The sequence below is a fragment of the Nicotiana tabacum genome, chromosome 22, assembly GCF_000715075.1.
Source record: "Nicotiana tabacum cultivar K326 chromosome 22, ASM71507v2, whole genome shotgun sequence".
NCBI lineage: Eukaryota > Viridiplantae > Streptophyta > Magnoliopsida > Solanales > Solanaceae > Nicotiana > Nicotiana tabacum.
Genome location: NC_134101.1, coordinates 110,815,365 through 110,829,615, shown reverse-complemented (window position 1 = coordinate 110,829,615; position 14,251 = coordinate 110,815,365). Strand labels below are relative to the sequence as shown.

General features: G+C 37.8%; 2 non-coding genes across 2 annotated transcripts; both read right to left on the bottom strand.

Moving 5' to 3' along the window:
* Positions 1 to 9,272: 9,272 nt before the first annotated feature.
* LOC142176916 (small nucleolar RNA snoR118) lies at positions 9,273 to 9,359 on the bottom strand. Its single transcript, XR_012705719.1, has one exon. It is a non-coding gene; the product is annotated as a small nucleolar RNA snoR118 (small nucleolar RNA).
* A 100-nt stretch (positions 9,360 to 9,459) lies between these two features.
* On the bottom strand, positions 9,460 to 9,535 carry LOC142176892 (small nucleolar RNA R66). Its single transcript, XR_012705696.1, has one exon. It is a non-coding gene; the product is annotated as a small nucleolar RNA R66 (small nucleolar RNA).
* Positions 9,536 to 14,251: the final 4,716 nt, after the last annotated feature.

The window sequence follows — 14,251 nt, the reverse complement described above, 5'->3', positions numbered from 1 at the left end:
TTGTTGATAGACTGACCAAGTCAGCACATTTCATTCCTGTGGTAGTTTCTTATTCTTCTGAGAGGTTAGTTGAGATCTATATCTAGGAGATTGTTCATCTTCATGGTGTGCCCGTGTCTATCATTTCGGATCGAGGTACGCAGTTACCTCACATTTCTAGAGGGCAGTTCAGTGTGAGTTGGGCACACGGGTCGAGTTGAGCACAGCATTTCACCCTCAGATGGACGGACAGTCCGAGCATACTATTCAGATTTTGGAGGATATGCTCCGAGCTTGTGTCATTTACTTTGGAGGCTTATGGGATCAGTTCTTGCCTTTGGTGGAGTTTGCCTACAACAACAGCTACCAGTCGAGGATCCATATGGCTCCTAATGAGGCTTTATATAGTAGGCGGTGTCGGTCGCTGGTTGGGTGGTTTGAGCCGAGAGAGGCTCGATTGTTGGGTACGGATCTAGTACAGGATTCCTTGTACAAGGTTAGGATCATTCAGGATAGGCTTCGTACAGCTCCGTCTAGGCAAAAGAGTTATGCCGACCGTAAGGTTCGTGATGTGGCATTCATGGTCGGCGAGCAGGTGATGCTTCGGGTGTCACCTATGAAGGGCGTGATGAGATTTGGGGAGAGGGGCAAGCTTAGTCCTAGATTCATTGGCTCGTTTGAGATTCTTGATCGAGTTGGAGAGGTGGCTTACAAACTTGCATTGCCGCCGAGTTTATCAGTCGTGCATCTAGTCTTTCATATGTCCATGCTTCGGAAGTACACGGTGATCCATCACACGTCTTAGACTTCAGCACTGTCCAGTTGGACAAGGACTTGTTCTATGAGGAGGAGCCGGTAGCTATTCTAGACCGGCAGGTTCGTTAGTTGAGGTCAAAGAGTTTCCCTTCTGTTCGTATTTAGTGGAGAGGTCAGCCTGTTGAGGCAGCGACCTGGGAGTCCGAGTCCGATATGCGGAGCCGATATCCCTATCTTTTCTCCAACTCAAGTACTTTTCTTATGTCTGTTAGAGGACGAACGGTTGTTTTAGAGGTGGAGAATGTGATGACCTAGTCATCACTCGTTTTGAAAGTAAATTCTGTGTTTCAAGGCCTTAAAATCTTTTTTTGTCTCGCCTCGATTTATGTGCGCATTCCGGGCGCGTTTTCAAAAAGTTTTTATGTGAAAACTAAGTAAAATAAGAAAATTGGCTTTTAAATTGAATAAAGTTGACTTTGGTCAACATTCTTGGTAAACGGGCCCGGACCCGTGATCCGACGGTCTCGTAGGGTCCGTAGTAAAATTTGGGACTCGGGCATATGCCCGGAATCAAATTCTGAGGTCCCAAGCCCGAGCCTGTATCTTGGTTCTGGAGCCCGGTACAAGTTTGAAATAATAATTAAGTTGAATCTGTAAAGTTTGGTAAGAATCGGAGTTCGTTTGGTATAAATCATACCTTTATTTGAAAGAATAGTAATTTCAATGTTCTTGAGTGATTTCAAGAATTTGAGGTTTAATTCATAGTTGTTGATGTTATTTTGATAATTTGATTGCACGAGCAAGTCTGTATAATGTTGCCGGTGTCGCCCTTAGGTTCGGGGCGTGACATCCGAGGGCTCGAGTGAGTTTTGGATAGGCCACAGAGTGAAATTGGACTTAGGAAAAATTGCTGGTATCTGGTATTTTTGCCCAGGCCTCTGATCTCACAATTGCGAGATCAGGCTTCGCAATTGTGAAGTCCTCAGGCATGGGAATTGCAACCCAGGCATCGCAAATAGGAACCTAGCCTGGGCAGGCCTTGGACGCAAATGCGACCCTTTTATCGCAAATGTGACTAATCCCTCGCAAATGCGAATGCAACAGGTCCTGAAGGGGTTCGCAATTACGAACCCTGGTCGCAATTACGACTTCTGCGACCAGTTAATTGGGAATTAGGCGGATTTTTCTCCATTTTTCAAACTCTCTCAAACCCTAAGCCCTCTTGGGTGATTTTCTAATGAAAAGTTCTTCTCCAAATCAATTGTAAGTCATTTCTAACTCATTTTCTTCAATATATCACATCTTTTTACATGATTTCAATTCAAAATCAAGGGTTTTCATAGGGGAAATTGGATGTTTTGGGTAGAACTTAGGATTTTTAGATTTTGGGGATTTGGACCTCGATTTGAGGTCCAATTTCAAAACAAATTATATATTCGAGTTCGTGGGTGAATGGGTGATCGGGGTTTGGTTTGAACCTCGGGTTTTGACCATGTGGGCCTAGGGTCAATTTTTGACTTTTTGGGAAAATCTTTAGAAAACCTATTTACATGCATTCGAATTGATTCGTTTAGCATTTATTGATATCGAAAAGTAAATTGTGGCTAGATACAAGCAAATTGGTGGAGGAAACAAGAGGTAAAGCGGTAGTTGAGGCTTGAATTGTGTTTGTGGCATTGAGGTAAGTGTTTGATCTAGCCTTAGCTTGAGGTATTAGGAGTTGTGTCTTATTTGCTATGTGTTAACTGTTGAGTACGACGTATAGGTGTGGTGACGAGTATCTATACGCCGGTGTCAAGCATGCATGTGAGTCTTATATTATGGTTAATGTGACTCCGGTTCGTATTGTTCATGCAAATATGATGAATTCTATTATTAAACAAGGCTTGTGGAAGTATTATTGGTAATTGAATATTGTAGAGCGTTGGCTCAAGTTGAGAATTGAGTTGTGAAGTAATTGTGGAAAAGAGAAGAGGTTTATGATATTGTCTCCCTTGTCGGGATATTATTGCTTTTGATATTATCTCCCTTGTCGGGATGTTATTACTCATGATATTGTTTTTCATGCCGGGATATTGTTGCTATGCTATTGTTCCCTTGCCGGGCTTTTATTGTGATATTATTGATTCCCTTGCCCAAATTGCTTTGTGATTGTTGCTTGGGTGAGGAAGAGTGTAAAGCACGAAGGGTGATGTCGTGCATGATTTTGAGAGTGTTAATGCACGAAGGGTGATGTCGTGCCAATATTGTGAGGTAAAAGCACGAAGGGTGATATTGTGTCGCACGATGTACAATATCGTGCCATGATATGTGTGATAATGCACGAAGGATAATTTTGTGCCATGATTATGTGAGGTAAAAGCACGAAGGGTAATGTCGTGCCGATATATTGATTTTATGGTGAGAACGAGAGTAAAAGCACGAAGGGTGATGCCGTGCACTTGTCATTGATTTCCTTATTCTGCTTATAGTTGAATTTTGGTGTTCCGTATGTTTCTTTACTGAATTTCTGTTGTTACCTGACATTCCCTGCAGCATGTTTCCCCCTCTCCTATCCTTAACTATAAATTTTCTGCCTTTATTTCCCGTTGTATATGATTTAACTGCACATGTTTATTTGGTAGTCATGTCCTAGCCTCATCACTACTTCGCCGAGGTTAGGCTAGGCACTTACCAGCACATGGGTTCGGTTGTGCTGATACTACACTCTACACTGTGCGCAGATCCTAGTGCTGCAGCATTTGGACCATAGTGAGGTTACTGCCTTCAGTCCAGTGGCGGAGATCCGAGGTAGTCCTGCAGGCGTTCGCAAGCCTTGGCGTCTCCTTCTATTTTTCCATTCTGTTTCTTTTATGTATTTCAGAGACAACTTTGTATTTATCTTTCAGACCACTGTTTGCAGTATTCGTAGATAGTCCGTGACATTGTGACACCAAATTCTGGGTAGAGTTGTATGTTGGATTCTGCACTAGTGTATGGTTAAACTATTAGTTTCGTCTTCCGCTTATCTGTTTATTATAATATTTCCGCTGTTGATCACATGTTATATTGAATTGTTAAAAAGGTTAAGTAAAAAGGTTTAATGAATCTATAATACTCGGCTTTCCTAACTTTCACGAGTAGGTGCCATCACGACTCCCGATGGTGGAAAATCCGGGTTGTGACAAATACAAACCTACTCGAGGCCTTAAATCACGTATAACAATATCGAAACAACGAAACACACTTAAATCAAACTTAATGAACTTTCAACTTCAAAAACTCGCACCGAAACATATCAAATCAACTCGGAATGAATTCAAATTTTGCACATAAGGCCTAATATATCATACAGAGCTACCTGTGCCCCCAAACTACCGAGCGAAGTGAAAATGCTCTAAATGACCGGTCGGGTCGTTACATTCACTCAGGCCAGCACGGCACCGGGTGCCAGCCACACCTCCCCAGGTTTGGGGCGTGACAGTTTTTGTCAAAACATTTCTAAAGTGAATAATTGGGTTTTGAACATCGATTTGGGATCGGATTTGGATGAAACTAGTATGGTTGGACACATATTCAAATGGGTTGTCAGAATGTTTGAGTTTTATCGGGTTCCAGAGTACGGGTCTGGGTTGGTTTTTTTGGTTGACTTTGAGTATTTGATTAGAGATTCGAACTTGATCATTTTGGTTTGTTCACTATGGCATTATTTGATGTTTTTGAGTTGCTTTTGGCTAGTTTTGAGCCATTTGTAGGTCGATTCGTACGGGATGGGACTTTTAGAGTATCAGTTTGGATTGTTGGAGGTAAGTATCTTATCTAAACTTGTTTGAGGCACTAGTTGCCTAAGTTCTTTGTGATAGCTACGTGCTATGGGTGGTGAACATCTGTGGGGTTGAACCCATGTCCGTGCACGGCGTATTTTTTATGTTCGGAGTAGTGTTTATGCTATGATATGCCTATGATTGATTGCTAAGCTTCATGCTGTGATGGTTCTTATATCTGTACCCATGTTGTAAGCTATTTGAGTCATGTTTGAGGTTACATAGAGGTTAATCCCCTGATTGAACCTGATAATTGCGATTTTCGTGATGTAATTACCTGATTTGAGCTATGATAGCACATTATGCACATGCCTACACTTTAGCATGTCACTTATACCAGTCCAGAAGTATGAAATTTGATGTTCATTGATCATGTACATATATTCTTGTATATTTGCTTTCTGTGTGATATGAATTGGAATTGTAACTTGTGACCACATAGGGCAGATTGTGATATTGAGCATGTGAGAACTCCAGGCGTATTGAGATATTGATCTTATGACCATGCCGATCGGATTGTGATATTGAGCATATGACCACGCCGGGGGATTGTGATATTGAGTCTGTGACCATGCCGGACGAATTTTGATATTGAGCATGTGACCACGCCGGGCAGATTGTGATATTAAGCCTGTGACCACGCCGAGCGGATCCTGATATTGAACCTGTGACCATACCAGGAGAATTGGGATATTAAGCTTCTGACCACGCTAGGCGGATTGCACGTGATTACGCCGTGCAGCTTATGGATATGGATTCATTTCCCTAGGATCACACTCTCATATGTCTTCTTGATGGTGTACACGTGGATTGTGAGAAAACTGAAAGGTTTCTGGTCGATGTGGGCCTTGAAGGCTGATCAGTAGTTTGGTTTGGTTTGGTTATTAATATTCTGATATAGGCCTTAAAGCCGTATTGTGATTTCTATTTGGATCGGATTGCGCACTGCAACGTATTGATATTTAGTTATTGCATTTCATCTTTACTTGCAATTTCTTTGGTTGTTTACCTGATTTATTTGAATATCTTCTTTATATGCTAGATTGTTTATTGAGAAGAGTACGTTAAGTTATTGTGTGTACCAAGGTGGTTTTATCTGTGACTCGTGACTTCGTCATATTATTGTTATGTACTTGTTAGATTTATGTACTGTATATGTGATTAGCATATATCATTTATAATTATTGCCACTATTAACTCGCCAAGGTTAGTTATGATTCTTGTTGAGTACATATGGTCGATTGTACTTATATTATATTTATGCACCTTGCATGCATATTCTGGAGCTAAGATGTTGTGGATGACGGTGCATTGAAGATGTACTTATTTTTCGCATATAACTACCACTTGTCCTTGGTAGTTTTAGATTCAAATTTTGTTCATGTTTATTCTAGACATATGTATTTATTTTCATACTAGTTTTGTTTAATTTAATCTTAGTGGCTCATGACTTGTACTACTAATCATTGGGTTATTGTATGAAAATTTAGGTATTTTACTTATTAATTTCTTGTTATTATCATTAGAATTGTTTAACTGTTGTTTGGCTTACCTAGTGGATTGGATTAGGTATAATCACGACTATGTGAATTTTGGGTTGAAATTTTTCTTTAATCAAGTATGGGGGAGGTCTTAATAGCAATTCATCTCTAGAAACTTTGTTACTTAATCAATATCATCATAGAGTATAAACTTTGAGATTCATAGAATTTTCATTTCTATCTTTTCTTATTGTTTCAATGCGTGTTGAAAGTTATTTACTTCACCGTCACTAGGATTAGTAAGATAAGTCCAAACCACATTATTTGTAATTTTCTTTTAGACACATTTTGTTATTAGCTTAAAATTAGGGGTGGCAAATGGGCGGGTTAGAATAAATTTGGGCGGGTCAAAATAGGTTAGGTCAATAAATTGGTCATTGCCCAACCTAATTCAAAGTGTATTTGGGCTAAGATGGGCTGGGTCAAGATAGGCTAAACAATGGATCATATCTCAATCCACCCAACTTGACCCATATTTTAGAACCATGATCATCGTGCATAAACAAAGCCTTTTACCTTTTATACACCTATGTATAAAAGGTAAATAAATACTATTAGTATTTTGAGAATCAAAATATATTTTCTTGAATAACAAATTATTATTTAAAATGTGTAGGTTGAAAAATATTTTGCGCGTAGGGATGGAAAAGTTGGGGTGGGTGGGTGGTGCAGAAAAACAAAAAAAAAACAGAAAATTAAAAATACAAAAAAAAAAGTAAAAAAAACATTTGAGGGGGTTTGCTCATGGGGGGTAAGTGGGATGGGTGGGTGGTGCGAAAAAACGAAAAAACAGAAAATAGAAAACTAAAAATACAATATATATATATTCTTAAATAACAAATTAGTATATAAAATGTGTAAGTTGAAAAATATTTTGCGGGTGAGGAGTGGGGGGTTGGGTGGGTGGGTGGTGCAGAAAAATGAAAAAAATAGGAAATTGAAAATGCAAAAAAAAATAGTAAAAAATAATTTTTAGGGGGTTTGGGGGGGAGGGAGGTAGGAGGGGGTAGGGGTGGGTGGGCGGTGCAGAAAAACAAAAAAAATAAAAATACAAAATACAAAAAAAAATAAAAAAAAATTGGGGGTTAGCGGGGGAGGGGGTAGGGTGGGTGCGTGGTGCAGAAAAATAATAAAACAGAAAATTGAAAATATAGGCTCATGAGCTAAAATATTTATAACCCAACCCATTAGTCTCTGGACGGATTGGGCGGGTTGGATAAGTTTGGGCTCAAATTGTCACCCCTACTTAAAAGGGACTTTTACCTAATTATAATATATTAGAAACTTATTTACCAATGTTCTCTATGTTTTGTAGTTTTTAATAAGTATCTAGATTTTTCTTACAAATTGTGTAGATTGCTCCTTAAAAGGCTTTCACCCTATTACTAATGCCTTCAATTAAGAGATTCAATTATATCCTTTCTTTGTTTTTTCCTCTCCTCTTCTCTCTCCCCTTTTTTACAACAAAATTCCGTAATCTACACCCAGAATCTCCATCTTCTCTCTTCCCACCATTGCTGATAATTTTATATTATTAAATCATCAATTGCATCGTTCTTTTGCTGGGAGACCAGACAACACTGAAAATAAAGAAATATTCAGGAATTGTATGATAAATGTATCGTAATTGTATTTAAATTGTATCAGATACATCAATATATAAAACATAATTGTATCATACTTGTATCACAATTGTATATAACTTGTAAATGGTACATTAATATCCAAAATGACATCTAATATAATACTAATAAATTAATATATATAATTATCATATATTTGGGATACAAACTGTGAAATTCGTCACGATCTCACAACTGCTCATAATTCAAATACAAATTTGATACAATCATGAAAGAATTCTTACACAATTATGATACAACTTAAAATCGACTCTAAACTTAAACTGATACAATATCGTATTATACTTGTATTAGTATTGTATCATGTATTGTTTTAGGTACAAATTGTGATACAATTCTAAATTATGATACAACTTTGATCTTTATCTTTTTCAAGTTTCAATTTAAAACATCAACCTAAAACCAACTCTAAACTTAAATTATAATACAATATTGTATTTTAATAGTATTAGTATTGTATCAGAATTGTCTTAGGTATTGATATATTAAAGATACAATTATAATATCTTTATCATACAATCGTAATACAATTCCGAAACTTCATCTTTCTCGAGTTTCATTATGAAATTCAACCTAAAACCAACTTTAATGTAGAGTGAAGCTTACTCACAACTTGATTGTAGAGCAAATCTTCGAATTTCTTCTGTATTATATAAATAAGAAAGAGAGTTTGGACGATTAAAGAGAGAAATCATATATCAACAGTTTTGGAAAATGAAAGAATCTGCAATTTTGGGGGGATAACAGTGGAAGAGGAGTGAGTAAGCGAGATTTTTGGGTTAGAAAGATTATGGGTATCAATGTGTTTCTTACTATGTGTAAGTACAAAGAGAGGTGATGATATTAGGGTTCAGTGGGTTTCTTATTGTGATGATTTTGGGTAAGTACAAAGACAGATATAGTTTTCCTTGAAAAAAAAGGAAGAGTATCTTAAATGTAGGGGATTATGTTGATACCCAATATTTAAGGTATATTCAATTTCCTCCTTTTTATGGTTTTGTATAAAACTAGTAAATATAGGTATATAAAGTAATTAATAAGAAATTTAAATAAAGATAATAAATAGGTTTCTATTATAATATAGCTAGGTAAAAATCCATACTTAAAATATAATGTGCACTAATCAGCAAGGAAGTTGCAGCAATTTTGGGTATGCATTTTAGGTTTCTTTTATTGGGAAGGAATGTCTAACTTTAAAATTTATTTATTGCATTGATTTATTCGAGCCTCATAAATTTTGGTTTGTATTTCAGTCCAGAAGTTGCATTGTTTTCAGCAATCTGTGGCAATTTTAAGTAGTGAATGATTTTAGTCCAAAACTTTTATTGGCACCAATTCAAAGTGAATAAAATCGTGTCTATTCAAGATTTTCAAATGCAAAAAGATTTCTACATTAAGAAAAATATAATAGTAATATCCTCAACTGGATATCTGAACCAAATGGAGATTTATTTAATAACCATTACATTAGAAAAATATATTTGTTGAAATAATACATATGAAAATAATGTTTTTCGCAAAATAAAAACTTGTTATCTATTATGGAAAAGTGACCAGACATAGCTTGCAAGGCTGCATTGTCCATCAAAAGATACAGTTTATTAAACTGCTCAGGCCCCAGTGCGATAATCATCTCAATCCTCTTCTTTGGGTATTTTTAACAATACCCAAAACACAAAAGGTTAAGATTAGAAAAGAAGTAACAAAAAATAAAAGAAAAGCAAATCGTTACTGAAAGTCATCGTATAAGAATGTTTGTAATTGTCATCAAAATAGAGAATTCGGGTCTCAAGGATTTCATGCCATCAGTGGAAGCCCTCTATTATTTTTAATTACTTTTTTCCCAAAAATTAAAAAATCTAAACTTATTAAGATTTGAAAGACTACTAAAAAAGATAGAAGAATTTGTCAGGATCTGAATACTGTGCCTGGTTAAAAAAAAAAAAAAAAAAAATGTGGCATAGTGACTCTACACTGCCAAAAAAAAAAATAGAATTATTTACAAAGTGAGATCGACTCTAAGTTGTTGAAGTATGAAGGAAGAAGCAGAGCTAGGGTTTTCAGGGTTTAACTCATACATATATACTAACATTCTGTTTGGATCATTGTTCCCATTGTTTTATAATGTATTATATTGTATTGTATCGTATTGTGTTGTATTGTTTTATATTGTATTGTATTGTATTATATTGTATTGTATCGTATTATATCGTTTTATATATACAAAGTTTGGATAGATTGTATTGTTTGTTATTGTTAAATAATATTCTGTTGTTTGGTTTGACTGTATCATATTGTATTGTAACTGATAAGTTTACTAAAATGCCCTCAATTATTTGAATATTAAATTTATCAAACATTATGCATAAAAATAAATTTAATAAATAAAACAGAAGAAGGTAAAAAACATTAAGAAAGCAGAACAAAGGAGCGAGACAAAAGAATGCAAAACAAAGGAGCACAACTAATTAGAATTGAGTTAAAAACAAATTAGGAGAAAAAATAAAACTGAAGGCGGCAAAATACCTTTAACGTTGGCGGTAGAATTTGAAACAAACTGTCATGACCCGGATTTTCCACCATCGGAAGTCGTGATGGCACCTACTCGTGGAAGCTAGGCAAGTTGAATATTGCGAATTTATCTCCCATTTTATTTAAACATATTAAACAATGTAAAATACTAAGTAGTTAAACAACGAAATAAGATTAAACAAGCGGAAAATGTGGAAGCTGAAACTTAATATTCCAACCGAATGTTGCTATATAATTTGAAATACAATACTACCCAGAACTGGAGTCACAACTTCACAGACAGTCTAAAAACACTACAAACAAAGTCTGAATGAAATACATAAGTCTGTCTCTGAATAAGTAAAACAGAAAGAGGGAAGATAGGGGGTGACGCCAAAGCCCGCGGACGTCTGCAGAACTACCTCAGGTCGCCTGTTGGACTGAAGGCAGCAACCTTACTGTGGTCCAAATGCTCTGGTACCAGTATCTGCACATAGTGCAGAGTGTAGTATTAGCACAACCGACCTCATGTGCTGGTAAGTGCCTAGCCTAACCTCTACGAAGTAGTGACGAGGCTAGGACCAGACTACCAAATAAACCTGTGCAGTTAAATCATATACAGCGGAAAAATAAAAGCAGATAATTACAGTTAAAGATGGGAGGAAGAAAACATATTTCGGGAAATAACAGATAATAACAGAATATCAAGAGGAATATAAAGAACCCAAAATCCAATTACTAACAAGGATAAGGAAAACAAATGCAGAATTCACTTTCATTTCACATCTTGTTGTAGGTGTGCAACCCGATCCCATTTCATGTATCTCGTTGCAGGCGTGCAACCAGATCCTATTTCATGTATCTCGTTGCAGGCGTGCAACCAGATCCCATTTCATGTATCTCGTTGCAGGCGTGCAACCCGATCCCATTTCATGTTTCTCGTTGCAGGCGTGCAACCCGATCACATTTCATATATCTTGTTGCAGGCGTGCAACCCGCTCCCATTTCATATATCTCATTGCAGGTGTGCAACCCGCTCCCGTTTCATATATCTCGTTGAAGTCGTGCAACCCGCTCCCATTTCATATATCTTGTTGCAGGCTTACAACCCGTTCCTATTTCATAGATCTTGTTGCAGGCGTGTAACTCGCTCCCATTTCATATATCTTCCATGGCGGCGTGCCACCCGATCCCATCTACAAATCAACAACAATCACAAAAGAATCCCGGCAAGGGAACAAGAGCAATATAACATCCTGGCAAGGGAAAAATAATATTTCAACAACATCCCGGCAAGAAAACAATAATATCAAAACAAACATCCCGGTAAGGGAACAACAATATGACAATAACATCCCGGCAAGGAAATAATAATGATAATAACATCCCGACAAGGGAACAACAATGATAATCCTCATATGAAGCGCAATAAACCACAACGTGTCATAACAATTACAATACAAGACTCACGGGAATGCTTGACACTGACGTAAAGATACTCGTCGTCATGCCTATACATCGTACTCCACAGTTACCACGTAGCAAATAAGACACGACTCCTAATCCCTCAATCTAAGGTTAGACCAAGCACTTACCTCGATGTCACGAACACAATTCAAGTCTCAACTATCGCTTTACCTCTTGATTCCACCACCAATTCGCTCGTATCTAGCCACTAGTTACTTAATTACGTCAATAAATGCTAAATGAATCAATTCTAATGCATGAAAATAAGTTTTCTAAAGTTTTACCTAAAAGTCAAAAATCGCTCCCGGGCCCACATGGTCAAACCCGAGGTTCGAACCAAAACTCAATTACCCATTCACCCCCGAGCCCGGATATATAATTGGTTTTTGAATCCAACCTCAATTTGAGGTCTGAATCTCCAAATTTCAATATTCTTAGGTTTTATCCAAAATTCCCCAATTCCACCATGAAAACCCTATAAAAAGAAGTTAAGGAATAAAGAAAATGAGTTATAAATCACTTACTAATATTTTGGAGAAGAAAGGTTGTTTGAAAAATCGCCTCTTATATTTTTGGGGTTTTGAAAAATAAAAAATAACTGAAAATCCCGTTTAAATATACCCCTCTCAGACCCCCTATGCGGACCGCACAAAAAGAAGTGTGGCCGCGGAGCTCACAATGTTGACTGCAATGACATGATTTAGTATTGTGGCCATAACTTTCTCTACATATGTCCAAATTATAATTTCTTTATCTTTCTGGAAACTAGACACGAAGAGCTACAACTTTAGTTTTCAATCATCTCAAAATTCCTTGTAGATCAAAAGATATAGGCTTTCGTAGTTAGACCAGTGAAATTATTCTTCACCGCGGACCGCACAAAAAGGAGTGCGGCCGCAAAGGCCCCTCCGCGATCAGCACAAAATCAATGCGGTCAGAACTGGCGGGTTCAGAGATCTGCAACATCTCTGGACCTGCAACAGCTGTGTTTTAAACCTAAAACATCCCGGAACCTACCCGAAACTCATCCGAGCCCTCGGGACTTCAAACAAAACATGCACACCAGCCTAAAAATATCATATGGACTTGCTCGTGCATTCAAATCTCTCCAATAACATCAACAACTATGAATTTAGCATCAAAATCATGAAAGTTTCTTAAGAAAATCAAATTTTCCAATTTTCTCAAATAAGGTCCGATTCATATAATTTCAAGTCCAATTCTTACTAAATTTCACAGGTTCAACTCAAATCATACATAAGACTTGTACCGAGCTCCGGAACCAAAACACAGGCCCGATACCATCATGTTTTAAACACATTTTATTTCCAAAAACTCATAAATATTCCAGAAAATAATTTTCTATAAAAATTCATTTCTCTGGCTTGGGACCTCGGAATTCGATTTCGGACATACGCCCAAGTCCCATATTTTTTCACAGACCATCCAGTGCCGTCAAATCACGGGTTCGAGTCCGTTTATCCAAAATGTTGACCGAAGTCAACTTAAATTCATTTCATAGGCAAAATTCATAATTTTCACAGATTTTTCACATATTGGCTTTTCGGTTTCGTGCCCAGACTGCGCACGCAAATCGAGGTGATGCAGAAAAATGTTTTTAAGGCCTCAGAACGCAGAATTTTCTTTCAAAATAAGTGATGGCCTTATGGGTCATCACATCCTCCACCTCTAAAACAACTGTTCGTCCTCGAATGGACAGAAGAAGGAAGTACCTGTGCCGGGGAAAAGATAGGGATAACAGCTCCCTATATAGGACTCGGACTCCCAAGTCGATGCCTCAGTAGGCTGACCTCTCCACTGAACACGAATAGAAGGAAAACTCTTCGATCTCAACTGACGAACTTGCCGGTCTAGAATAGCTACCGGCTCTTCCTCGTAAGACAAGTCCTTGTCCAACTGGATAGTGCTGAAATCTAACACGTGGGATGGATCGCTGTGATACTTCCAAAGCATGGACACATGAAACACTAGATGCACGGCTGATAAGCTCAGCGGCAACACAAGTCTGTAAGTCACCTCTCCCACTCGATCAAGAATCTCAAACGGGCCAATGAACCTAGGGCTAAGCTTGCCCTTCTTCCCAAATCTCATCACGCCCTTCATAGGAGACACTCGAAGCAATACCCGCTCACCGACCATGAAAGCCAAATCACGAACCTTACGATCGGCATAACTCTCTTGCCTGGACTAAGCTATACGAAGCCTATCCTGAATAATTCTGACCTTGTCCAAGGCATCCTGTACTAGATCTGTACCCAACAACTGAGCCTCTCCCGGCTCAACCATCCAACCAGTGACCGACACCACCTACCATACAAAGCCTCATAAGGAGCCATTTGGATACTCGACTGGTAGCTGTTGTTGTAGGCAAACTCCGCTACAGGCAAAAACTGATTCCACGAGCCTCCAAAGTCAATAACACAAGCTCGGAGCATATCTTCCAAAATCTGAATGGTCCACTCGGACTGCCCGTCCATTTGAGGATGAAACGTTGTGTTGAACTCAACCTGTGTGCCCAACTCTCGCTGAA